The sequence below is a fragment of the Mus caroli genome, unplaced genomic scaffold (genome assembly GCF_978045245.1).
Source record: "Mus caroli unplaced genomic scaffold, Mus_caroli_1 scaffold_16, whole genome shotgun sequence".
Taxonomy (NCBI): Eukaryota; Metazoa; Chordata; class Mammalia; order Rodentia; family Muridae; genus Mus; species Mus caroli.
Genome location: NW_028227271.1, coordinates 42,713,455 through 42,738,157, shown reverse-complemented (window position 1 = coordinate 42,738,157; position 24,703 = coordinate 42,713,455). Strand labels below are relative to the sequence as shown.

Genomic DNA, 24,703 nt, shown 5'->3' with positions numbered 1-24,703 from the left:
GCATCAGGGCTTCCAGATGAGTCAACAGTGCTGAATCTTTTCTTCCAACACATATATTGACAGTTGAACAGCTGAGACCTAACAGGAGCATCAACATACTAAGGAAGTTGTCAGATAGGGCTAGAATAGGAGTCAGATGCTTGCTATCTCCACAGAGTCACATCACCTTCCTTCTCTATCCTTGCTAGACCTTGTGATAGAGAAAAGAGGTATATAAGAAAAATATGCATGGCTTGATTTGAGTCCTGTATTACAACATATGCAATGTATACTCAGCATGATATGCACATAATCATTATATATAAAATATTTAAATTCCTATAGTGAAACACTTCTGAAATGTCAGTTGCTAAATAAATTTCTGAAGGCACTCACCATGTCAAATTCAAGAGGTATCATGCTGACCACAGTGAGACATGAGTGGAAATGCTCAATAATATTGTTTCATTTTCTCTATATCATCAAAATTTGTATAACAAAAAAGATGGTTTTCCATGCTTCAGTTCAGTAATAAAGGAAGGGAAGAGAGTAGATGGTAGTAAAAGTGAGAGGAGAAGGGAGGAGAAGAAAAAAAAAAAGACAAGGAAAAGTAAGACTCACAATGGACCAATAATCAATAGCTGGAAGATTAAGCCACTAACATTAAGTACTAAAATGAGGTTTTGATAGGGAAAAAAAATCATAAAAACCTTCTCACCTTAGATACCTGCAGTGTTATATAGTGTACCTGGGAGACAAGAAAGATCATACAGACAATAATAGACACCATGCCTTCTCACTAGGCTGTAGCAGGACTGTGAGCAGCCCAGACAGAACCAAGAGACAAATGAGTGGCAGATAGAGCATAATAGCATCTTGTATTTGAATGAGATCTTCACTCTCTGGCTGTTTGTGTTCCCCCCTATAAACTATAAAAATGCCCTGTAGATTCATTCATCTGATAACTCGGCAGATGGCATGTGATGTACACTTTTCAACATAGTCAGAAGGCACTCAGAACCCAGACACATATCTCTGTCCTAATGGCATTTTCTTCCAGATGGAAAAACAACCTAGTGTCCTGATAATGATATAGCCTATAGAAATGATGAAAACTGACATACGACTCGACTTTGGGCTGCTGTAATAGAGTTAGAATGGGTAACTTCTAAAGAGGAAAGTATTTACCTATGAGAGCTCTGAAGTCCAGGAACAAGATGCTTGTTCTGCAGAGAACTGTTTGACTGGATCACTCGAAGGCAGAAGGTTGGGGCCAAAAACAGCACAAATGGGCAAAAGGTGGCAAAATTACATTTATAATAAAACCATACCTCCTGAATGATTGAATTATTCCTGGGATGATGACATCAAGGCATTCAACTGTACATTCATGGTCACCTCATTTCACATGGGTCTCACTTCTCAACACCTGTATATTGGGGAATGGGTTTCTAACACATTAACTTTAGGAATGCATTTAAGACATAGCAGCAGGTAAGAGATAAAAGCTCAACTTGGGATGGAGTCTACAAAATAAAATAAAGGATGGAAAGTGTCACTAGCTAGTGACATTTAGATAGGGACCTGGAGAACATGGGAGACATCTGAGGGAAAAATACTCTAAGCAGAATAATCATGAAGTAGAAATATCTTGACACAGGAGTTTCAGACTGTATGCAAGCCAAAGGTGGGATCTATATATCCAGGATATATCAAGAAACCCAATAAGAACCCGTGGTGATTTAGACTACAGTTTCAATGATAGGGATGGAGTTCTGGAGAACAATATATCCTGGACATATTCTACCTGTAGAACCAACAGAATTTTCCAATGAATTAGATGTTGAATATGGGTAAAGGGGAGATCTGTAGACATCAGACAATTTTAGAAGTGAATTTGTTCTTTGTTAAGGTGGAAAAGACTGCAATGATAGATCCTAAGCATTCAGAAGGAAATGCCAAACTGATGTTGTATTGTAAAAACCCTGTGGTATTTGTAAGGGTGACACAGACTTGGCATGAACATTTGTAAGTCATCAATTCTAGTCCTAAATCCTACAGCATGTCAACATTTACTGTTCAGGGTGGGGAAGTAATTGAGATAGAGTACAGGGATAGTATCTTGGAAGAAATGAGAAATCTTTCCATGCAGAAGGGATGCCCTCTAGTCAATTAAGACATGGAACAAATTGTAATCCTTTGAAGACATTCCAAGACTTTTTAAAGAAGAATGAAGTGAGTTTCTGAAAGAAAAAAAAAAGAGGACAGATATGATGACAATAATAATAATAAGCACGTCCTGGGAAAAGTTCTTCTAAACAAGGAACCTCAAAAAGGTGGAAAGATAATTTGCATTGAAGCAAGTGGTTTTGGAGATGAGAAGGATCACATGACCACTTCATTTGCTAATACAAACATTTGTGTTAGAGATAAGGGTTACTTGCTGGTGCAACATCTTTTAGTAGGCAAGAGGGTTGGGCTGTGGTGCAAATAAGCAGAGGTTGGTCTTGTTCACAGACAAGGAACTTTCATTGATACTAACTGGGGGAAAGTTGAGTGTATTGGACAGACACATGTAAAGTGGAATTGGCACAGAAAATATCAAAAACTTGTATTCTGCTTTTTCCTTTTTTAACCCCAAGCAAAATGTGCAACTGTAAAGTGAGATTTCATATCACTCTGCAGTCAAATTTTTTAAATCAACTTACAAGAAGAGTAATTTGGAAGGACAGCGTGTTGGTGAGAGAGTAGATAAATACAACAGATAAACAGTTGTTTTCTTTGAAGGTGTGGAAAGAAGAGAAAAAGGACAAATGGTGTAAGAGACCAGATTATTAGAAGGACTGGCCATCTTGAAAGTGGGTACTGATTAGTTTTTGGTCAAGGTGACACAATTAGAGTCATATGGGAAGATGGAACCTTAATTGAGAAAATACCACCCAAGAGAGCGAACTGTATTCAAGCCTACAGGACTCTTTCTTTTGTGGGAGGGCCCTGTCCATCATGGGGATAGTGTGATCATGGGCAGGGTATTCTAGAATCTATAATGTAAAAGATATAAGAGGGCATGCTGAGCAAGCCATGAAGAGCAAGGGACTGAATAAAAATTCCTTCCTGGCTTCTGCTTCAGATCCTAACTTCAAGTTCCAACCTTAAGTTCCTGCCCTGAAATCTCTCAGTTTGGGGTTGTGAACTGGAAATTGTTAGATGAAATAAACCTTTTCCTCCTCAAGTTGCAATAGAAACCTAAGTAAGATAGAAATGACCACTTTATGATATGAATAGTAATTATAATTAAAAGAATAATACAAGAGCAAAAAAGTAAAATGAAGAGTGGGGTTTGAATCATGAACTCTTAGTTGCCTGAAATTAGGAAGAATTGTTAATGATGTTGATTAATGATGTAAGCTTCACAATGGATTTTGATTAAGGAAGGATGGGCACTATAAGGATGAGACAGGGCCCATGTATTGCATCTCCAGGAAAATAGTAGAAGGAGGGAAAGAAAATACAAGTTAAAAGGCCTTCATGGGGAAATAGTGTGTGTAGTCTGGATTAGAGCAAAAATTGTGTTATGAAATTTATAGAGGAGGGGGGAAGTTATAATAGAGGAATTTCTGTTACGATTTGTCTTAATTTCACAACATTCAAAAGCAGGGTTTCAGACATAGGAAGAAGAAGGGATAATATAATTTAACTTGCATATAGAGGTGGACTGTCTAGAAATCTGTGAATAAATAAATTAACTAATGGAAAAAAGAAAATAAAATGCCTCAACTGGGTAAGAAGACGGTGAGAATAACTAGGAGTTGTTAAGAGGTAACTTAGGGTAAGCTCTGGTTTCCTCTGTGCTTCCCATCACCTCCCTTGCTTCCAGTCATGAACTTCAGCTCCTCTGAAGTAAGAAGAAAACTTGCCTCTAGGGTCTAAAAGAGTAGGGTGTGAACAAATCTCTCCTCCAGATTGCCACCCTCACCGTGATAGAGAGTGGCTGCAAATCGAGGTGTCTTGCCAGGAAGTGTCTGTTCATTTGCATGGCTTTCCAGTAAGGTACAAATACCTGGGACTTATCTCTTCCAGACATCGCTCTGTTCTTCCAGTCAGCCTTTGGAACATCACAATTGTGAGACTCAGCTTTTGTTTCTTCTACCACTATTGGGGAGCTACTGCTGTGATGTCCCAATAAGATCGTACTTTATAGCCCTTGACCAGAACTTCCCAGATCTCAGATAGCCCTATATTGCTAGGCTTCCAAAAGGCTCCCTCTGGATCTAGACATTTGCTAGTTTGCAACAGTTCTTTGATGCTATGGGATGGGAAAAAACACTTCGTGTGTTTCTGCTTCTATTGCTGTTGCTGAGGCATCAGGGGCCAGTGATTAGGCTTTGGTTAGGAGTTTATAGGCTTACAGTCAGCACATGCCTCCATCAACTAGTCGATGTTCGTTAAATTGCCAAGGAATGCAGATCCACTAATATTGGCAGAGTGGAGAAACTGCTATCTGGGACAAAAGATTGAGTCAGATGCTAATCAGTGAAATTCTTTAAATAAGCCCTGGGCAGGGGTTAGGGGTAGGAATGGGGCATAGTGAAGGAGACAGGGTGCTGCTCTCCTGTTTCTGAATGCATATGGAATGACAAGGCATTGGACCAGCCCAACTGTCAAATTGGAGAAGGATAAACTTCCTGTATGCATGACTGTAAGACAAATGGTCCCAAGCAATATGCATGACTGTAAGACAAATGGTCCCAAGCAACTATAGCTCTTTTTTTTTTCTGAATTAAATACTGATACTTTATTATGATAACATTTAACAGTAATAAAAGCATTTTTACTATTTTTTAAAATTATGTATAATTACCAACAAATAATTATAATTGTACAATTATACAAATAAGAACTGGATACATCTTAAGTATGACTGTTTTTTATTAGATATTTTCTTTTTTTATATTTCAAGTGTTATCCCCTTTCCTGGTTTCCACTTCAAAAACCTCCTATCTGCTATCCTCTTCCCCTGTTTACCAACCTACCCAATTCCACTTCCTGGCCCTGGCATTCCCCTACACTGGGGCATAGACCCTTCACCAGGACTAAGGGCCTTTTCTCCCATTGATGACTGACAAGGCCATCCTCTGTTACATATGCAGCTGGAGCTCTGGAGCCCTCCACGTGTACTCTTTGATTGGTGGTTTATTCGCTGGGAGCTCTGGGGGGTACTGGTTGGTTCATATTGTTATTCCTACTATGAGGCTGCAAATCCCTTCAGTTCCTTGGGTACTTTCTCTAGCTTCTCCGTTGGGGACCCTGATCAGTCCAATGGTTGGCTGAGAGCATCCACCTCTGTATTTGTCAGGAACTGGTAGAGCCTCTCAGGAGAAAGCTATATCAGGCAAGCACTTGTATCTACAACAGTGTCTGGATTTGGTGATCCTCAGGTGGGGAAGTCTCTGGATGGCCTTTCCTGCTCCACAGTTTGTCTCTGTATCTCCTCCCATGGGTATTTTGATTCCCCTACTAAGAAGGACCAAAGTATCCACAATTTGGTCTTCCTTCTTCTTGAGCTTCATGTGGTCTGTGAATTGCATCTTGGGTGTTCCAAGCTTCTGGGCTAATATCCACTCATCAGTGAGTGCCTCATCAGTGAGTGCATATCATGTGTGCTCTTTTGTGTTTGGGTTACCTCACTCAGGATGATATTGTCTACTTCATCTTTTTGCCTAAGAATTTCATATTCATTGTTTTTAATAGCTGAGTAGTACTCCATTGTGTAAATGCACCACATTTTCTGTATCCATTGCTTTGTTGAGGGACATCAAGGTTCTTTCCAGTTCCTGACTATTATAAATAAGGCTGCTATGAATATAGTGGAGCATGTATCCTTATTACATGTTGGAGCATCTTCTGGGTATATGTCCAGGAGTGGTAGAGCTGGGTCCTCAGGCAGTACTATGTCCAATTTTCTGAGGAACTGCCAAACTGATTTCCACAGTGGTTGTACCAGCTTACAATCCTATGAGCAATGGAGAGTCTTCCTCTTTCTCTACAACCTCACCAGAATCTGCTGTCACTGGAGTTTTGGATCTTAGACATTCTGTCGGCTGTGAGGTCGAATCTCAGGGTTGTATTGATTTGCATTTCCTGGTGGCACATGCCTTTAATCCCAGCACTCAGGAGGCATGGGCAGGCAGATTTCTGATTTCAAGGCCAGCCTGGTCTACAAAGTGAGTTCGAGGACAACCAGGGCTATACAGAGAAACCTTGTCTCGAAAAACCAAAAAGAAAAAAAAAAAAAAACCAACAACAAAAAAAAGGATGTTGAATATTCATTTGGTGACTCTCAGCCTTTCGGTATTCCTCAGTTGAAATTTTTTGTTTCGCTCTGTACCTCATTTTTAATAGGGTTATTTGATTCTCTGGAGTCTAATTGAGTTCTTTGGATATTAGCCCTCTATTGGATGTAGGATTGGTAAAGATCTTTTCCCAATCTGTTGGTTGCCTTTTTGTCCTATTGACAGTGTCCTTTGCCCTCCAGAAGGTGTGCAATTTTATGAGGTCCCACTTGTCAATTTTTGATCTTAAAGCATAAGCTATTGGTGTTCTGTTCAGGAAAGTTTTCCCTGTGCCCGTGTGCTCAAGGCTCTTCCCCACTTTCTTTTCTATTAGTTTCAGTGTATCTGATTTTATGTGTAGATCCTTGATCCACTTGGCCTTGAGCTTTGTAAAACGTGATAAGAGTGGATCGATTTGCATTCTTCTACACACTAACCACCAGTTGAGCCAGCACCATTTGTTGAAAATGCTGTCTTTTTTCCATTGGATGGTTTTAGCTCCTCTGTCAAAGATCAAGTGACCATAGGTGTGTGGGTTCATTTCTGGATCTTCAATTCCATTCCATTGATCTACCTGCCTGTCGTTGTACCAATACCATGCAGTTTTTATAACAATTACACTGTAGTACAGCTTGAGGTCAGGGATGGTGATTCCACCAGAAGTTCTTTTATTGTTGAGAATAGTTTCACTATCCTAGGTTTTTTGTTATTCCAGATGTATTTGCAAATTGCTCTTTCTAACTCTATGAAGAATTGAGTTGGAACTTTGATAGGGATTGCACTGAATCTGTAGATTGCTTTCAGCAAGATGGCCCTTTTTACTATATTAGTCCTGCCAACCTGTGAGCATGGGAGATCTTTCCATCTTCTGAGATCTTCTTTGATTAATTTCATCAGAGACTTGAAGTTCTTATCATACATACCTTTCACTTGCTTAGTTAGAGTCACATCAAGGTATTTTATATTATTTGTAACTACCGTGAAGGGTATTGTTTTTGAAATTTCTTTCTAAACCTGTTTATCCTTTGAGTAGAGGAAGGCCACTGATTTGTTTGAGTTAATTTTATATCCAGCTACTTTGCTGAAGTTGTTTATCAGGTTTAGGAGTAGAATTTTGGGGGTCATTTTAGAATACTATCATATCATCTGCAAATAGTGATATTTTGACATCTTCCTTTCCAACTTTTATCCCTTTGACTTCCTTTTGTCTAATTGCTTCAAGTACTATATGGAATAGGTAGGGAGAGAGTGGTCAGCCTGGTCTAATCCCTGATTTTAGTGGGTTTGCTTCAAGTTTCTCTCTGTTTAGTTTGATGTTGGCTGCTGGTTTTCTGTATATTGCTTTTATTATGTTTAGATATGGGCCTTGAATACCTTATTATTCCACAGTTTTTATCATGAAGGGGTGTTGGATTTTCTCAAATGCTTTCTTGGCATCTAATGAGATGATCATGGGTTTTTTTGTTTGTTTGTTTTGTTTTCCTTTGAGTTTTTTTTTTATATAGTGGATTACATTGACGGATTTCTGTATATTGAACCATCCCTGGGATGAAGCCTACTTGACCATGATGGATGATTGTTTTAATGAGTACTTGGATGCAGTTTGCAAGAATTTTATTGAGTATCTTTGCATCGATATTCATAAGGGAAATTAGTCTGAAGTTCTCATTCTTGGTTGTATCTTTGTGTAGCTTAGGTATTAGAGTAATTTTGGCTTCATACAACGAATTGGGTAGAGTACCTTCTGTTTCTATTTTGTGGAATGGTTTGAGGGTGTATTGGTATTAGGTCTTCTTTGAAGGTCTGATAGAACTCTGCACTAAACCTATCCGGTCCTCAGTGTTTTTTGGCTTGGAGCCTATTAATGACTGTTTCTATTTCTTTAGGGTACATGGGACTCTTTAGATGTTTATCTGATCTTGATTTAACAGTACCTGGTATCTGTCTAGAAAATTGTCCATTTCATTCAGATTTTCCAGTTTTGTTGAGTATAGGCTTTTGTAGTAGGAGCTAGTGAGTTTTTTTGGATTTCCTCAGATTCTGTTGTTATGTCTCCCTTTTCATTTCTTATTGTGTTAATTAAGATACTGTCTCTGTGCCCTCAGATTAGTCTTGCTAAGGGTTTATTTATCTTGCTAATTTTCTCAAAGAACCAGCTTCTGGTTTGGTTGATTCTTCATATAGTTCTTTTTGTTTCTACTTGGTTGGTTTCAACCCTGATTTTCATTATTTCCTGCCATCTACTCCTCTTAGGCCTATTTTCTTTTTTGTGTTCTAGTGCTTTCAGATGGTCTGTCAAGCTGCTCATGTGTGCTCTCTCCAGTTTCATTTTGGAGGCAGATAGAGCTATGAGTTTTCTTCTTAGCACTGCTTTCATTGTGTCCCATAAGTTTAGGTATGTTGTGGCTTCATTTTCATTAAACTCTAAAAAGTATTTAATTTCTTTCTTTATTTCTTCCTTGACCAAGTTATCATTGAGTAGAGTGTTGTTCAGCTTCCACATGTATGTGGGCTTTCTATTGTTGATGTTATTTTTGAAGACCAGCCTTAGACCATGGTAATCTGATAGGATGCATGGGACTATTTCAATATTCTTGTATCTCTTGAGGCCAGTTTTGTGACCAATTATATGGTCAATTTTGGAGACGTTACTATGAGGTGCTGAGAAGAAGGAATATGCTTTGTTTTGGGATAAGATGTCATATAGATATCTGTTAAATTCATTTGGTTCATAACTTCTCTTAGTTCCTCAGTGTCTTTGTTTAGTTTCTGTTTCTATGATCTGTCCATTGATGAGGGTGAGGTACTGAAGTCTCCCACTATTATTGTGTGAGGTGCAATGTGTGTTTGTGCTTTATTAAGCTTTCTTTTATGAATGTTGATACCCTTGCATTTGGAGCATAGATGTTTAGAATTGGGAGTTCATCTTGGTAGATTTTTCCTTTTATGAATATGAAGTGTCCTTCTTTATCTTTTTTGACAACTTTAGGTTGGTAGTCGAATATATCCGATATTAGAATGGCTACTCCAGCATGTTTCTTGGGACCATTTACTTGAAGAATTGTTTTCCAGCCTTTTAGTCTGAGGTAGTGTCTGTCTCTGTCAGTGAGGTGGGTTTCCTGTATGCAGCAAAATGTTGGGTCCTGTTTATGTATCCAGTTTATTAGTCTATATCTTTTTTATTGGGGAATTGAGCCCATTGATATTAAGAGATATAGCAGTCTCTTGTGAGACTATGCCGGGGCCTGGCAAACACAGAAGTGGATGCTCACAGTCAGCTAGTGGATGGATCACAGGGCCCCCAATGGAGGAGCTGGAGAAAGTACCCAAGGAGCTGAAGGGATCTGCAACCCTAATGGGTGGAACAACATTATGAACTAACCAGTACCCCGGAGCTCTTGACTCTAGCTGCATATGTATCAAAAGATGGCCTAGTCGGCCATCACTGGAAAGAGAGGCCCATTGGACATGCAAACTTTATATGCCCCAGTACAGGGGAACGCCAGGGCCAAAAAATGGGAATGGGTGGGTAGGAAAGTGAGGGGGGGAGGGTATGGAGGACTTTTGGGATAGCATTGGAAATGTAATTGAGGAAAAGATGTAATAAAAAATATTTAAAAAAAAAAGAAAAAAGAAAAAAAGATTGTTGCTTCCTGTTATTTTTGTGGTTAGAGGTGGAATTATGTTTTTTGTAGTTATTTTCTTTTTGGTTTGTTAAAAGATTATTTCGTTGCTATTCCTAGGGTGTAGTTTTCCTCTTTGTGTTTGAGTTTTCCATTTATTATCCTTTGAAGGACTGGATTTGTGGAGAGATATTGTGTAAATGTGTTTTTGTCATTGAATCTTGGTTTTTCCGTCTATGGTAATTTGAGAACTTTGCTGGGTATAGTAGCCTGGGCTGGCATTTGTGTTCTCTTAGGTTCTGTATGATGTCTGCCCAGGATCTTCTGGCTTTCATAGTTTCTGGTGAAACATCTGGTGTAATTCTAATAGGTCTGCCTTTATATGTTACTTGACCTTTTTCCCTTACTGTCTTTGTTTTGTGCATTTGGTGGTTTTTTATTTATTATGTGATGGGAGGAATTTCTTTTCTGATCCCATGTATTTGGTGTTCTCTGGGCTTCTTGTATGTTCATGGGCATCACTTTCTTTAAGTTAGGGAAGTTTTCTTCTATAATTTTGTTGAAGATATTTATTGGTCATTTAAATTGGGAATCTTCACTCTCTTCTATACCTATTATACTTAGGTTTGGTCTTCTCATGTGTCCTGGATCCCGTGGATCTTTTAGAATTTTGCATTTTCTTTGATTGTTGTGTCAGTGTTTTCTATGATATCTTCTGCACCGAAGATTCTGTCTTCCATTTCTTGTATTGTGTTGGTGATGCTTGCATCTATGGCTCCTGATCTCTTTCCTAGGTTTTCTATCCATAGAGTTGACTCCCTTTGTGATTTATTTATTGTTTCTACTTCCAGTTTTAGATTCTGGATGATTTTGTTCCATTCTTTTACTGGTTTGAATGTGTTTTTTCCTGTCATTCTTTAAAGGATTTTTGTGTTTCCTCTTTAAGAGCTTCTACCTGTTTACCTGTGTTCTCCTGTATTTCTTTAAGGAAGTTATTTATGTCCTTCTTAAAATCCTCTATCAGCATCATGAGATGTGATTTTAAATCCAGATCTTGCTTTTCAAGAGTGTTTGGGAATCCAGGACTTGCTGTGTTGGGAGAAATGAGTTCTGATGGTGCCAAGTAGTCTTGGTTTCTGTTGGTAAGATTATTATGTTTGCTTTTCGCCATCTCTTTATCTCTGGTTTTAGTTGGTCTTTTCGTCTCTGGCTGGAGCTTGTCCCTCCTGTGGATGTGTAAGACTGGGTCAGCACTCTTAGGTGGCCAGCTCTCTCCAGGAGGAACTTGTGTATATATATATATATATATATATATATATATATATATATATATGGAAAGTGCCATGCTCTGGGTGCAGATGGCAACTGGAAGGATCCTGTCCCAGCTGTTCCACTTTCCTGAGCCTTGTTTGCTCCTTGTCAGCTCCACTCCAGACCGTTATTGGAGAGAAATTTGCTATCTCACCTTCAAGCCCAGGAGTGAGAGTAGTCCTGGTAGAACAGCTCTCTCCTGACAGTACCTGTGCACAGAGGACTGTGGAACAGCCTCAGCTCCCTGGTGCAGATCCAAACCAAACTCTTATGTATCTGTGGCCTGTGCCTCTGTGCATTCAATCAACACCTCTGATCAAAATTAGTCTTATAAAGACCTATTGTGAACATGTACATACTTTTTCTTGGCATTGTTTTCAACAATGTAATATGCAATAGAGCAATAGATATTTACATAGCAATTGTGTTGCCTTAGGTACGAGACTTGATCTAGAGATCATTTAAATTTTACAAGAGGATTTACATACACAGAATGTGAATGGCATGCATTTTATATATAGGTCTTAAACGTTTGTAAATGTAGAGGTCTGTGTGTCTGTGTGTGTGTGCATACATGCACATGTGCAGGAACATATGTGTGAAGGAGTGTATAGATATGGAGGCTAGAAATTCATCTTGGATTTTATTCCTTGGGCACTTTATACCTTGGGTTTGAGACAGAGTCTCTTTCTGGCCTGATACTCCCCAGTTAGGCTAGGTTAACTGAACAGTAAGCTCTCAATATTGATCTATCTATCTATTTCCACTTGAACAGCTCTTGGGTTCAGGTAGAGAACACCACACTCAACTTTTTATGTGTGCTCTGATAATTGAACTCAAATCCTCATGCTTGCATAGCAAACACTTTATGACCTAATCTATCTTCCCTCCTGCCATCTTTAAAATTTTGAGATACATTGGAATTTATACTTTGGAATTTACTCCTGAAAAATATTAAGAGAGAATGGTACTAACATTAAGACTTTTCAAAAGAAAAAAATTGTGTGGCTTTTCCTCAAGAATATATGTCAGTTTCCTACAAGAAGAAATCCATAAATTAATTATGACCATTTTTCTAGTCCTAGATAGCCCCATTTTTAATTGACTATATACAAATTACTATTTGAAACTTCTGATCAACCACTGAATGAAATACTAATTGTAGCTTGAAGTAGCTTAATATTAAGGGTAATTTATAAAGTGTTCACAGAAATTAAGGCACTGGTCCTTAAAATATGGAGAATATCTCCAAGTTTTGCCTCACCATGGTTCAATAGAACCTTTACTTCAGTTCCTCTGGGTGTAGAATTTGGGAAACCAGACAGATTGGATATTTGCTCACACATTTAAGCTGGCTCTTTCATTCTTAGAGAATACTTCAATTTCCTTGCTATACTTTAACTGATCTGGGGAATTTTCAAGAGATGGTTGAAATGAGCTAATCATGAAATGACTGTTGCTTCTTCCCAGAAATTTGGTTCTTTCCATGGTGGTAAATACAACATTTTATGATGCTATGAAGCTCATTCTCAAACCTCTTCCCTTACCAGCATCACCACAGAGTATTTTTAAATTAAAATTATTACAATGTGAAAAACATCTTTCTAGAATGGACTATATCCTCAAGTGATGGATATATACCTGTTTGGTTTTACTAATAACCATTTCAACATCCACTCTTACCTCCTTCATTTCAAAGGAAACTAACTTCTAATAGCCAAACATGGATACCCAGATTGATTCATGCCTGACTACAGTGAGCTACTGTAATTAATTGGTAATTACATTAGTGTCCTTTTTTTCAAAATTCACTTAATGTCATCTTTTCCCTCTTGCCTATTTGATGTCATAAGATACAAAATTTCTAGCCTAAATAGATTCAGGTTGAAATTATTCTGTGCATGTGAATCGAATGTATGTTGCTGGATGGTGAATTCAGGTCTGGAATCAGCTCTTCTTTCCTGAATTCTGAATGAATCATGTGATGTATCATATATCCTTAGGGACCCTATTCTCTTTGTATGGCTTGGGCATCTCATAGCATGGGATAACATGTTGAGATCCAAGTAGCCCCATGTTGGCTTAATCTAAGACCAACTTTCAGTTCTAGCATGGTGGTAGGCATCACTGTACATTCTTTGGGAACCTCACGTCTGCATTTTAATACTTTTCCACAGTGTGAATCTCATCATTCCATTCTAATATAGAATCTCTTTTCAATAGAACATCTGGGTGCTTTAGAATTCATTTCTCTTTTTTTAGTAGAACATCTGGCTGGTAATAGTTCATCAGGTCTACACTAGGAGATATATATCGGGGGCACGGGGCAATGAAGTTTATGATAAACTTATCAAGAATTCAAAGAATCCATTAGAACTAACTTAATGCAGACATAGCCTGGTTCTGAAGTCCTCAGCATGGCAACTTCAGGCTCATAGTATTAGAGGAGCGATGAAGGCACATGAAGAAGTAAAAGGAGGAGGAGGAGGAGGAGGAGGAGGAGGAAAGGAAGGAAGGAAGGAAGGAAGGAAGGAAGGAAGGAAGGAAGGAAGGAAGGAAGGAAGGAAAAGGGAAAAGGAAAGGGAAAGGAAAAAGGAAAGGGAAAGGGATAGGGAAAGGGAAAGGGAAAGGGAAAGGGAAAGGGAAAGGGAAAAGGAGAAGGAGAAGGAGAAGGAGAAGGAGAAGGAGAAGGAGAAGGAGAAGGAGAAGGAGAAGGAGAAGGAGAAGGAGAAGGAGAAGGAGAAGGAGAAGGAGAAGGAAAAGGAAAGAAAGGAAGAAAGGGAAGGTAGGAAGAAATCTTGTGATCAAGAGAACAGGGTCTCTGGCCTGATTGGAGACCTAATATTTCAGTTGAGCCACATTAATCAACCAGACAAGGGACTGCCCCTAGGAAGGTGAGTTCACCTTAGGCCAAGCTAAAGAGATGGATGGAATACCTATTCTTTTGCTGGAATTCTCTTTCTTTTTCTTTTCTTTCTCTCTTTCTCTCTTTCTCTCTTTCTCTCTTTCTCTCTTTCTTTCTTTCTTTCTTTCTTTCTTTCTTTCTTTCTCCCTTCCTTCCTTCCTTCCTTCCTTCCTTCCTTTCTTTCTTTCTTTCTTTCCTTTTTTTTTATAGAATACTCTCATTTTGAGGCCCCCAGCTCAGTCTCCATGACCTGTGAAGCCATGAGGTTGGAATGAGTCTTCCAAACTTCAGGAAGATTTGTCTCTTCTCTTTCCTTTTTTCTCTTTCTTTTAGATTCCAGCCAGAATCCAAGTTTTCTTTTTCTGATACATTATGCTTCTTTACTCCATTTCTAAATTCCCCACCAAGACCACCACTTGGCTGCTTATCTACCATGTGTCTGAGCTCCAAGGCTGCTTAAACAACATGATCTTTTTCTCCTTCTCACCTCCATTCTCCTCCTTCGAGCAGCTGATGATATTTGTAGGTTACCTTCCCTGAAGTATTTTTTCTTATAAAATATAATAAAGTTGTATTTTAATTTTCTTTTGAGTTTGTACTTAAATTATCCTCTAATATACTAAGAACCTGAGGGGGAAACTGTAATTTTCCCTGTTTCAAGACCACACTGTTGCAAGGGACAACCCCATTCTCTGGGTAGATTAGTTTCAAGGCATGGCTCTGGGAATCATTCCCACAAGTTTATTAACAAACTACCAGACCTCTTTTTCAGATTGGGGTGCTCTTTTCCTTCTTCACTAGATCCCTTTCTTCTGGAAATAACAATGTAATTACATTGTCTGCACTGCAGAAACATGACAGTTATAACTATTAGTGAGTTTTGAAAGCTCAAGCAAATGAACTGCACAAATCCCTTGGCTATAAGGGCAAGAAAGTCTAATGGTTGAGAACATGGGTTTGAGAACAGGGGTACCTGAACGTGTGAGCTTGGATGAGTTATTCTATCTCCTTTGGTTCCTATTTTCTCACCTATGAACTGAAGATAAGGTTGTCTACTTTATTGGGTTACTGGGAGAAACAAGTAATTCATAACAGATATATAGAAAGCACCTCAATATATGAAAGTAAGATTAATTACCATTCTCTCGGGGCCTCTGGTTCCATTCATAAACTTGAAATAACATTTACCTCAGTAGCTTAATTATAGTGACAATTAGGTTTTAATACTGCATTTAATCATTTTCTCTCCCTTCCTTCCTTTTCTCTCGCTCTCTGCTTCCTTTCCACCCTTCCTTTCCATCTCTCTATTGCTCCCTTCTTTACTTCCTTCTCTTTTTACCCCACACTTCTTCACTTCTTTCTAGAGATGAGAGAAAATGTGTGCAGAAACCTACGGACCATTGGAGGTAAACTTGACCCATTTATCCATTTTGAATTGCTTAATCTCCCTTGGGCCTTCTAAAGTCATAACTACTCCCCAAGATGGCATTACCTTAGGAAAAGAGCAAATAAATTAGCTATGCATGTTGACTAAATTAAATTTACCCAAAGAACAAAGCAGATAACATTTGTTTAAGTTCTTACTGAGAAAAAGACTTTCAACTAGAAAAGTTTGCCTTTTAGTTTTCTATGTACCTGGCTTTTGTATGTTTCTTAAAACTATTTATCTTTAAAGTTATTTCTATCATTTCCCATTTAATAGCTTGCATAGGACTATTTAATTATATGGAAATAATTATTCCTTACATTCAGTAAATACACTCTGCATTAGGGGAAAAAAGAGATTAGATTATGAGTGGCTCCCCAAGACAATTACTACAACTGCTCAGAAGCACTCAGGAACTTGTAGAAAGTAGAGACAGCCTTCAATTCAGCAAAATAATTGATAGTAGGTACATTGGCTTCTTTCTTTCACTCGGGAGAATTTTTGTCTCAAGATTAATTAGATTTCCTTTCATTGCAAACCATAGAAAAGCCAACTCATGTTGGCATGGGGCCAAAAGGAAGTTGGCATGAGTGATAGATTCATCCAGGCTTGGAGCGGCACTACTCTCTTTAATGTTGGTGTTCCAAGGCAAGTCACACGGAAGCTAGTAGCTACAGGTCTGTGCTCTCCTAGATTAATAACCAATGGAAAAGAGCGTTTATTTCCTCCCTGTTCAAAATTAAAGCCACCGGATTTTCCTGAAGGATTAAAGCCTAACAACCGTTAATGAACTAAGTTGGGTCACAGCCTCAGTTTTGAATCACTCATTGTCACAAAGGCGATACTGTCTCCATAGTGTGGGTCATCTGTGACTCATATACGACTTAGAGGTAGACAGAGAGTAGGAATGTGAAGATGCTCTAATGTAAAACAAGATAATGTCACCAAAATAAAAGACAAGGAATCCTGCAATAGATCCCTAAAATAATTGACTAGCACAGTCATATCTAGATCACAAAGACAAGCTTTAAAAGGGATAGCCATATTGCTCTGGTTAAAGAATGCAACTATTGATTCTCTATTGATACTGGTGACAAGGATTACAATTGTGAGAGCTCAAAGGTACATTCCAAATCAATGATGTTTAGCCAGACAGGACATGTCAATCAGGGTGGGGATGAGGGAGAACATAATTAAGGGATGATGGGGTTTTGTGGAGTCTGGATCTCATACTTAATATTGTAGGTACCTGTCTGTCAAATCCAAATCAAAGCTTTACTTTTTATAAGAAACCACAACAGGAAGAGGAAACCCATAAACTTTCTTGCTAATGGTGAAGAGTAGGAGAGACACTTTATGAATGAGATCTTATACATGTACCCTTTAGGACAAAACTCTCCCGTGAGAAGGGTCTGGCTTCATTGTGTGAAAGATCTATCACCATCTACTTAAACACATCATTTTATGTTTGCTACAATGATTTTTATAATTGATGTTTATCCTGCCACACATTTCAAGGTGTTCCTCCCAAGAGCTGCTTTCTGCATTTCAGAGTTCTTAACACAGATAATAATTATCCTTCCCTATGAGTTTTCTGACTTCCCCATTAGACCAACTGTTCTTGAACACAAAAATTATTTTCCTTTTCACAACTGACCCAGTCCTTGACTTGAGGAATGAGGAATATTTTTAGTCAGGAGAAGACAGGTTCTGTTTCTATAACAACAATAAAAACTTAGAATCTCAGTGGTTTGGACATACAATTGATTTATCATTCACACAGTGTTTTTTTTTTTCCAGCTTCAACATGCTTCCACTGTCTTGTAATTATTCCATCTACAGCATATATCCTTCAGGGTCACCATGGCAGATAGAGGTGGACAGAAGAAATTTTTATTCATCACTCATGTGGCTTTTGCTGAAGACCATTGGCCTGATTAGTCCTTACGTCCTTGTTCTAACAACCAAGTATCCTGAGATGTGTGCATGGGCAACAGCTGTTAGAAAGATGGTTTTTGGCTGCATTGCTGTTATTCTCAGTATTCCTTGTTTCTGTGCTACGGCACAGCCTCTTATTTGGAAGGAGGTGACTTAGCGGTTAATGCATTTGGAAGTGGTATCTGAGCTTATTCACACAAGCTGTTCATTTGGGAGTCTTTCGAGTAGCCCTGAAAGCAAAAGACATAGCATGAATTGTGATTCCGTGCTGGAAGCCTCTCAGAGAAGGAGACCCCACCACCACTAGCAGGTGGGAAACACATTTGTTTGAACTGCCTTGGAGAATGGTTCAACAAATTGCTCATAATTTGAAGTTTGGGGGCCTTAGGAAAGCCATTACTGCTGTTCTCTGGAATCTTGACCCTTAGCAGGGTTTCTCTACTGAGGTAGTGACAGTCTTGTCTCTATCTTCCTAACTTGAGTGTCCTTTTCTCCATTGGTTCAAAACACAGGCAGGGACCAAGAGTTTGTTAACAGACCTGTAGCCATACATTAGTGTGTTAGGTCCCAACAAACTGTCAGTGAGTCAACAAACTGTCAGTGAGTCGACAAACTCAGAGAAAACATGGAAAGTTATTGAGTCCAATTTACACTTTCAAAAACAGTGAATAAAATCAAGACGAGTGATCTGATTAATGAAAAAAAAAAAAAACAAAACGCTGTTTTGGCAGCAGACTTCCAATTCCTTACTGTGGCCAGTCTGTGTAACTAATAGCTTGCTACTAGTAGCATGCTCTGATACAGGAAAGCATCACCTATTACTGGCATTTTTCCTCGGTCATTCAGATTTTTCCCCCCAAGGAGGTATAAAAGCTTTAAAAAGATGAGAAGAAAGGGGAGGAAGAAGAAAAGAGGAGAGGAATGGAGAGACCACATTGAAAGACCTCTGAAGAAATAACCTTCACTTGTTTTCAAGCATGTGGGGGGTCACTGCCTTGCTTGTCTCCACTCCTACCTTACAATCTACAGAATACCTTGGGGTGAATCATTCTCCATCTGAACCGATTATTCCCACAGTAGCCTTCTTTTTTCTTCCCGCAACCATAAAAATCCAGCAGCTTGTTAATCATACAACTATTTAACAGAGTCCCTCCCTAGTCCTACAACTGAGCTCCAAGCCCATAATGTATAATCTACCCACCCACACATATTGAAATGAGATTATTGTTCCCACAGAAAAGCACCCCGTCATTGCACAAGTCCCAACTTTGTTCCAGAGGGTGATAAAAGGGAGGAGGAAAAGGCCAGGAGTTGTTTGATAGGCTTCTGAGGAAGGCACGACAAGGATGAAAAGATTAGCCTCCCAGGTACAGTCTGAAACAGCATGTAGGCAAACAGTCTCCTGAGCACACTCCCTAGGCCTTTGATGTAGGTGCCATCATGAATTCCTGATAGTTAAAGGAGTGGCAGAATTGGATGCACTTATCTCCAACAAAAGGGCATAGCTTCCAGGTAGGAAAAGCTCCACAGAATACAGACACAGTCGGGAATCCAGACTAGGGAGTAGCTAGTCACAGCACCACAGCAGAGCTGAGGTCATGTGGACAGATCTGGATCCAGTCTCTAACTTGCTGTTTGATAGTTGGGTAAATGAAAAACACAATGACCAATGGAGTCCCAGCTATTTGTCAAGAGATAGGTTACTGGTAGCCATAAACTATCCTCAGTAAACATCATCACTTGTCCTGAGTGAGACCTTTCCTCATCTAGCACTGTGATGATCTAGAAAGTTTAGGGTCATTGCATGGCTAAGGGTCAGCAAGCAGCAAACCCAGCGGTACTGACGTTTCCTTACTCACAGGAAGATTTTGTTGCAATGGATTTTGGAGCAAGAGAGCTGTTACTTGGCTGCTCAAATTTTTAAATGGGATTTGGGGGAATTCAAGAGAAATATCTGTAATCAGCAGCGTGGGATGACTTCTATTTCCTCAACCTTTTTAGAGACCAGTGAAGCCCTTGGATTAAAATGATGTATCAATGAAGATCGTGTTTGAGGAAGCTAAAATAATTTAAACATTCTAATATTGAAAGATGCATCTAATGCCTCCTGTCCCTTTAGTTTTGTCAAACATTCTGTCCACAGGCTTTGACATTGGGATATTTATGTGGAGTGTATGCTGTCTGTATGTAGCATGGCAACGAAGCATAATGATAAAGAGAAAAATATGGTAGAGCTAGACCCCACTGCCTAACTATGTGTACTCTCTGAGCCCATTGCTGGCTCAAAATTGTAGCTGATAATGAGAAGCCAAAGCTCTTGGGTTCAGACTCCATCTTAGAGAACCTGCCCTAAGGTTGAATTCAGTAGCACCAGTTTCCAGGCTACTGCCCAATAAGACCTGTGTCTACCAGTTTCCAGTCTATTCCCCCCAAATAAATATGCACCCCCAGATTACAGGCCCACCCCTGACTCTTCACTTCCTATCAATCACCAATCAGGAAAAAAATCAGGTTTATGGTTTGGCTCCCAGCATCAGCCAGTTATGTTAAAGCCCATAATGGTCCCCCAGTCAGATGTGTACCAGGCTACATACTCCCTTCTTGCCTCTATAAATGTTTGCCTAAAACTAGGCTCAGGACTACACCTTTCTGCTGTGTCATGGTTAGTGGGGAGCCCAAGTTCAAGCTTGAATAAAGAGATCCTATTATGATTGCATCAGATTTAGCTCCTTGGTGGTCATTTGGTGGTTCATGAGCATTTTGTGAAACATATTTTGGTACATTCAACCAAATTACATAGCTGTTGAACAGAGTAAATAAATTAGTGTATGCAGAGCACACAGGGCAATGCCTGGCACATAGTGAGTGTTCTGTGACTGTTGGCTGTTGTGATTGTATTTACACAGCTGTATCTCACAATACAAGGAGACCTCTGAGGAAAGTGATCATGTCTCACTCAATCATGCCTTCTAGACTCTAACAACCAGCTCTGAAAATTGAAGTCTGAATATACTTGGTAAATAAATAGAATTAAGGGAGCAGAGGGTACAAAGATGGCTGTGATCAATCTGGAAGTGTCTTAGCTTCCCAGGCGTTCACATTGTTGATTCTGCACTTACAATGGTATAGGAGAGTCAAGATCTTTTTCATTCAACTGTGTCTGATCCCTTCTCCCAGAAGGAACATGTAATAAGGGAAGGAAGCCAGTGCCTATTGAGTGCTTAGTGAATGAGAATCACTTAAGCAAACATCTTATTTGAGTCTCACTAATGCTCTGATATTTCTGTATTATTTGCTATCTACAAAAGGAAAAATGAAGACACAGGCATGGTCCCCACAGTGTGGGTGCACAGAGGGATGACTTTCTTCATCTCTCAGTTATAACCTTCCCTCCCTTTAATAACGAGAGAGGGCCTAGACAGGACTCTCTCCCCAGAAACAAAACATTACTGGCTTTCCAAACCAACCAGGAAAGAAGATGGTCTATTACCTTTAAATCCCATCCATAATGCTGCCAAGAAACAGGCAGAGTCATTAGTCTGTGTTTCTCTTTGGTACCATGGTTAGAAACAGGGAAAAGCAAAGGTGCTCAAACAGGTAGAATAAGCCCTCCAGTGAGCAGGTGGAAACTTGTTTAGAGAGCAAGCAAAGCTTGCTGAGCTTGTGCTGGAGAGAATCCAGCACAGCTGAGGACCAGAGACAGCATCCAGTGTGTTACGTAAATATCCTTTTAATCACCAGTTTCCACCTTCACTGCAAGAGGAGGAAAGGAAAAGAAATTTTGTATGCGTTTTTCACCTTTCATTATATCAAACTGATTCTTGTTGTCCCAAAGGCTGACATGACTCAATGTCCTGCTTATGAGGATCCCATATTTGGGGGAGAAAGGCTCAAATGTATACTGGATATATGGGTTGCTTAGCCACATGAATCACTCATGTCCTGAGGTAAAACATTAGAATTATTTTTGACTTTGCTTCAAACTATTTAAAAACATAAATCTTTTTTTAATGGAAAAACAAAATGTTGAGACTAATTTACCTTTCCCAGAAAAGAAAAACTGAAAAACCTAGTCTCAAGTAGGAAAAGACATAGAATGAAGAAGAAGAAGAAGAAGAAGAAGAAGAAGAGGAAGAAGGAGGAGGAGGAGGAGGAGGAGGAGGAGGAGGAGGAGAGAAAAAACTCACCCAAGGAGCAAAACTTGCTTGTAGACCTCAAAGAGGTGAATAGCTGTTCCATCAAATGTTGCTGTTAGCACAGGGAGCCTCTCCAAAACCCCCTTATGGGATTGCCACTTAGATCCTCTTCAATACATCCAAGAGTGACAAGATATTGTCCTCTTAGTGGGAATTTGTGTTTTAAAGAAAATATTCCACATGAGCAAACCCAATGTTTGGCAGGTAGTGAGTAGCTGGGGCCCATGGGAATCTCTCTGCAAAGTAGTCCTAATCTCACCTGGGACATGATCACAGTCTACTGAGGGCTAAGGAATTCAATTCTTCAGTAAATGTATCCATGACCCCTTCCAATGCTGCATGCATCCTCACCTCTCGTTGATGTTACAAAGATTTATTTTCAACTTTTTCCTTTTGGACTCAAATTTCATTTGTTGAATATTTGTTAAGTGCTACATATTTATGCTGTAGTTCATCTATCTTTATAGTTACTCTAAAGAGGCTTATTATTATATTTTGTAAGTGAGAAAAAATGAGGCTTAGCATTTTCCCTGTGAAGAATGCAGGTGGCGAGAGAGAGAGAGAGAGAGAGAGAGAGGGAGAGAGAGAGAGAGAGAGATGGGTGTCAGGTGCATACTGTGGGAATTACATAGAAAGTCTTCAGAAGGTAGTGTGAACTATTCTAGCTTTATGGAAGGGGTGACATATGAGCCTAGACTTGAAGAGGAATAAAAGAGAAGACACATTTTCAGAGGCAAGAAAGAGCATGAAGTCTCAAGGCCTTAAAGGAAGATAGGAATTAGGCAACAGTTTTAATGGTAGCTCTGCTTGCTCTAGGGCCAAGACCCCTTCCTTGTGTGCTTGCTTGGAAATGGTTCCTGTGTACACTTACAGGTTGTGTTTGCAGTTCATGTTTGAGTTTACAGTGTTTGCACCTGTTCGTGGGTCTCCCACATGCCAAATGCTGGGTTAGCTCTGAATTCCTCCTTGATACCATGGTAACAGGGATGCTTATCAGCTCATGAGCAATGAGTTCATTTCATAAGTGAGGCTAAGACAGATGGAACACACTCTAACCTCACAGAGCCCTTTTGTTACAGACAGAAGACTCTATTTTCACTTAGTGAAGTCTTCCGCAGTAAGTGGAAGATTTTCTTTTCCTTAAGGCTATTACTGGCTCTACAAGACAATAGGTTGTGAGTCAATCCTTGGGGAATCAGTCGTCTTAAAAAAAAAACTCATTTAAATAATTACATATTGGCCTCTGGGTTGATGCAAATTGAGGGAATTCACTAGCAGGACTTTACTGGGAACACATGAGACATTATTTATAGTAAATGCAATGCCTTCAGTCATTAACCCATTCTCAGCCTTAAGGAGATCAACTATGGATCTAAGCCTTTCTGAGAGTTTGACACTGAGTCAAACAAAAGGAAGACAGATTTATTTATTTATTTATTTATTTATTTATTTATTTATTTATTTATTTATAAGGATGAAGTTCCCTTAATGTTTTCAGGTTTGGTTTTTGGTTGGTTTTTTGTTTTGTTCTGTTCTGTTTTGTTTTTTAATGATGACAATTTATTTTACCTTTCCCCTTGCTATGACAAAATGTGAGACAAAAAGAAATGAAGGATGGAGTGCTTCCTTTTGACTGGTCTCAGTCCACTGTGACAGGGAAGGCTAGAGGATCAGAACAAACAGATCTTCAGCAGCAGCAAAGCTGGGCAGCTCTTCTCATTATATCCTAATCCAAGAAACAGAAGGCAGCTGATACTGGTGCTCACCTGAATTCACCTTTGTGCCTTTATAAAATTTGGTATGGGACCCTAGGCGGTAGGATGGTGCAACAAACCCACAGATTGGAGGCGGCATCTTTCTTCTTCAGGATGTCTCTGGAAACATTCTCATAGACATGCCATAAGCTGCTTTCCTAGACAAGCTCAAATCAAGATTGGTCAACACATCCTCCTGAGTTGATTCCTTGGTAGGCATCAGTTACTTCCATTAATTCTCTTCTTTAATACTCAGACGTTATCCGAGGAAATATCTTGTTTCAGATACGGTGTGGGTCCCTGTCTGTCCTTAGGTTATTAGAGGGGTGTGTGAGATTTTTTTTCTGGCATCATGAATGGTTTAATCTGAACACTTTGCCTCTGCTCATTCAATCAGACTGATCTTTGGAAATCAGGCTAGAAGAGTTGGCTGCTAAGACCTACCTTTTTGTTGGAGGAGATGTGGGCCTGGAGCTGATGCCATTAGCAGTTCTAGCCTCAGGCCAAAACTGGAACATGGAACAAATTCATGAGAAATGTAAAGAAATAACTTTCTAACGTAAATATAATTAACCTGCTGGTTCAGCTTGTACCCGAAGCCTCTGGAGTTCTTAGTCATGTAAATAAATAATAATCTTTTATGCCCCAGCCCTACTTGAGTAGGATTTTAATTTTCTTTAAAATTAAAGCCATTTTGAAATCCATTCTTCTAATTGGGCTGCCTTGTCTGGCCTCAGTAGGAGAGGCTGTGCACATCTTCACAGAGACGTGAAGTGTCAGGGTAGGAGGATACCAGGGAGCCACCTACCTACTCAGAGGAGAAGGGGAGGGGGTGGAGAGAAAGATTGTGGGACTGGGTGACTGAGAGGGGTGCAGTGAGCAGGATGTAAAGTGTGTTAGTAGATAAATTTTTAAAAGTTAAAGCAATTGTGAATGGGTTCAAGACCTTGACATGTCAGATAAATGAAGAGTAAAGTCAGTACACAGTTGTGAAGCTGGGAAACTGAACTCCCTCAATGGCCACGATCTCCCTCTGAGACACCCTAGTGTATTCCTTGAATTTTAAAAGAGAACAACCCATATTCCAAAGCATAATACCAAAAACATTAACAACAGATATAAAGAAAGTAAAGTGAGGTTTGATTGTCAAATAACAATTTCCAAAAAAAAAAAAAATTAAATAGAGAGAGTAATTCCTAACTAAAAACTTAGAAATACTTTTATATAAAGGAACCACGA

The 24,703-nt window shown here is 39.2% G+C and overlaps 1 long non-coding RNA gene across 1 annotated transcript in view; it reads left to right on the top strand.

Annotated features, from left to right (window-relative positions):
- LOC110311115 (uncharacterized) overlaps positions 1-20,233 on the top strand; it is a 58,610-nt gene extending 38,377 nt beyond the window's left edge. The window contains exons 2-3 of the long non-coding RNA XR_002379915.3: positions 15,515-15,556; positions 17,377-20,233. This is a non-coding gene — a long non-coding RNA (uncharacterized LOC110311115). The remainder of the gene's footprint in view (positions 1-15,514; positions 15,557-17,376) is intronic.
- The last annotated feature ends 4,470 nt before the right edge of the window (positions 20,234-24,703 follow it).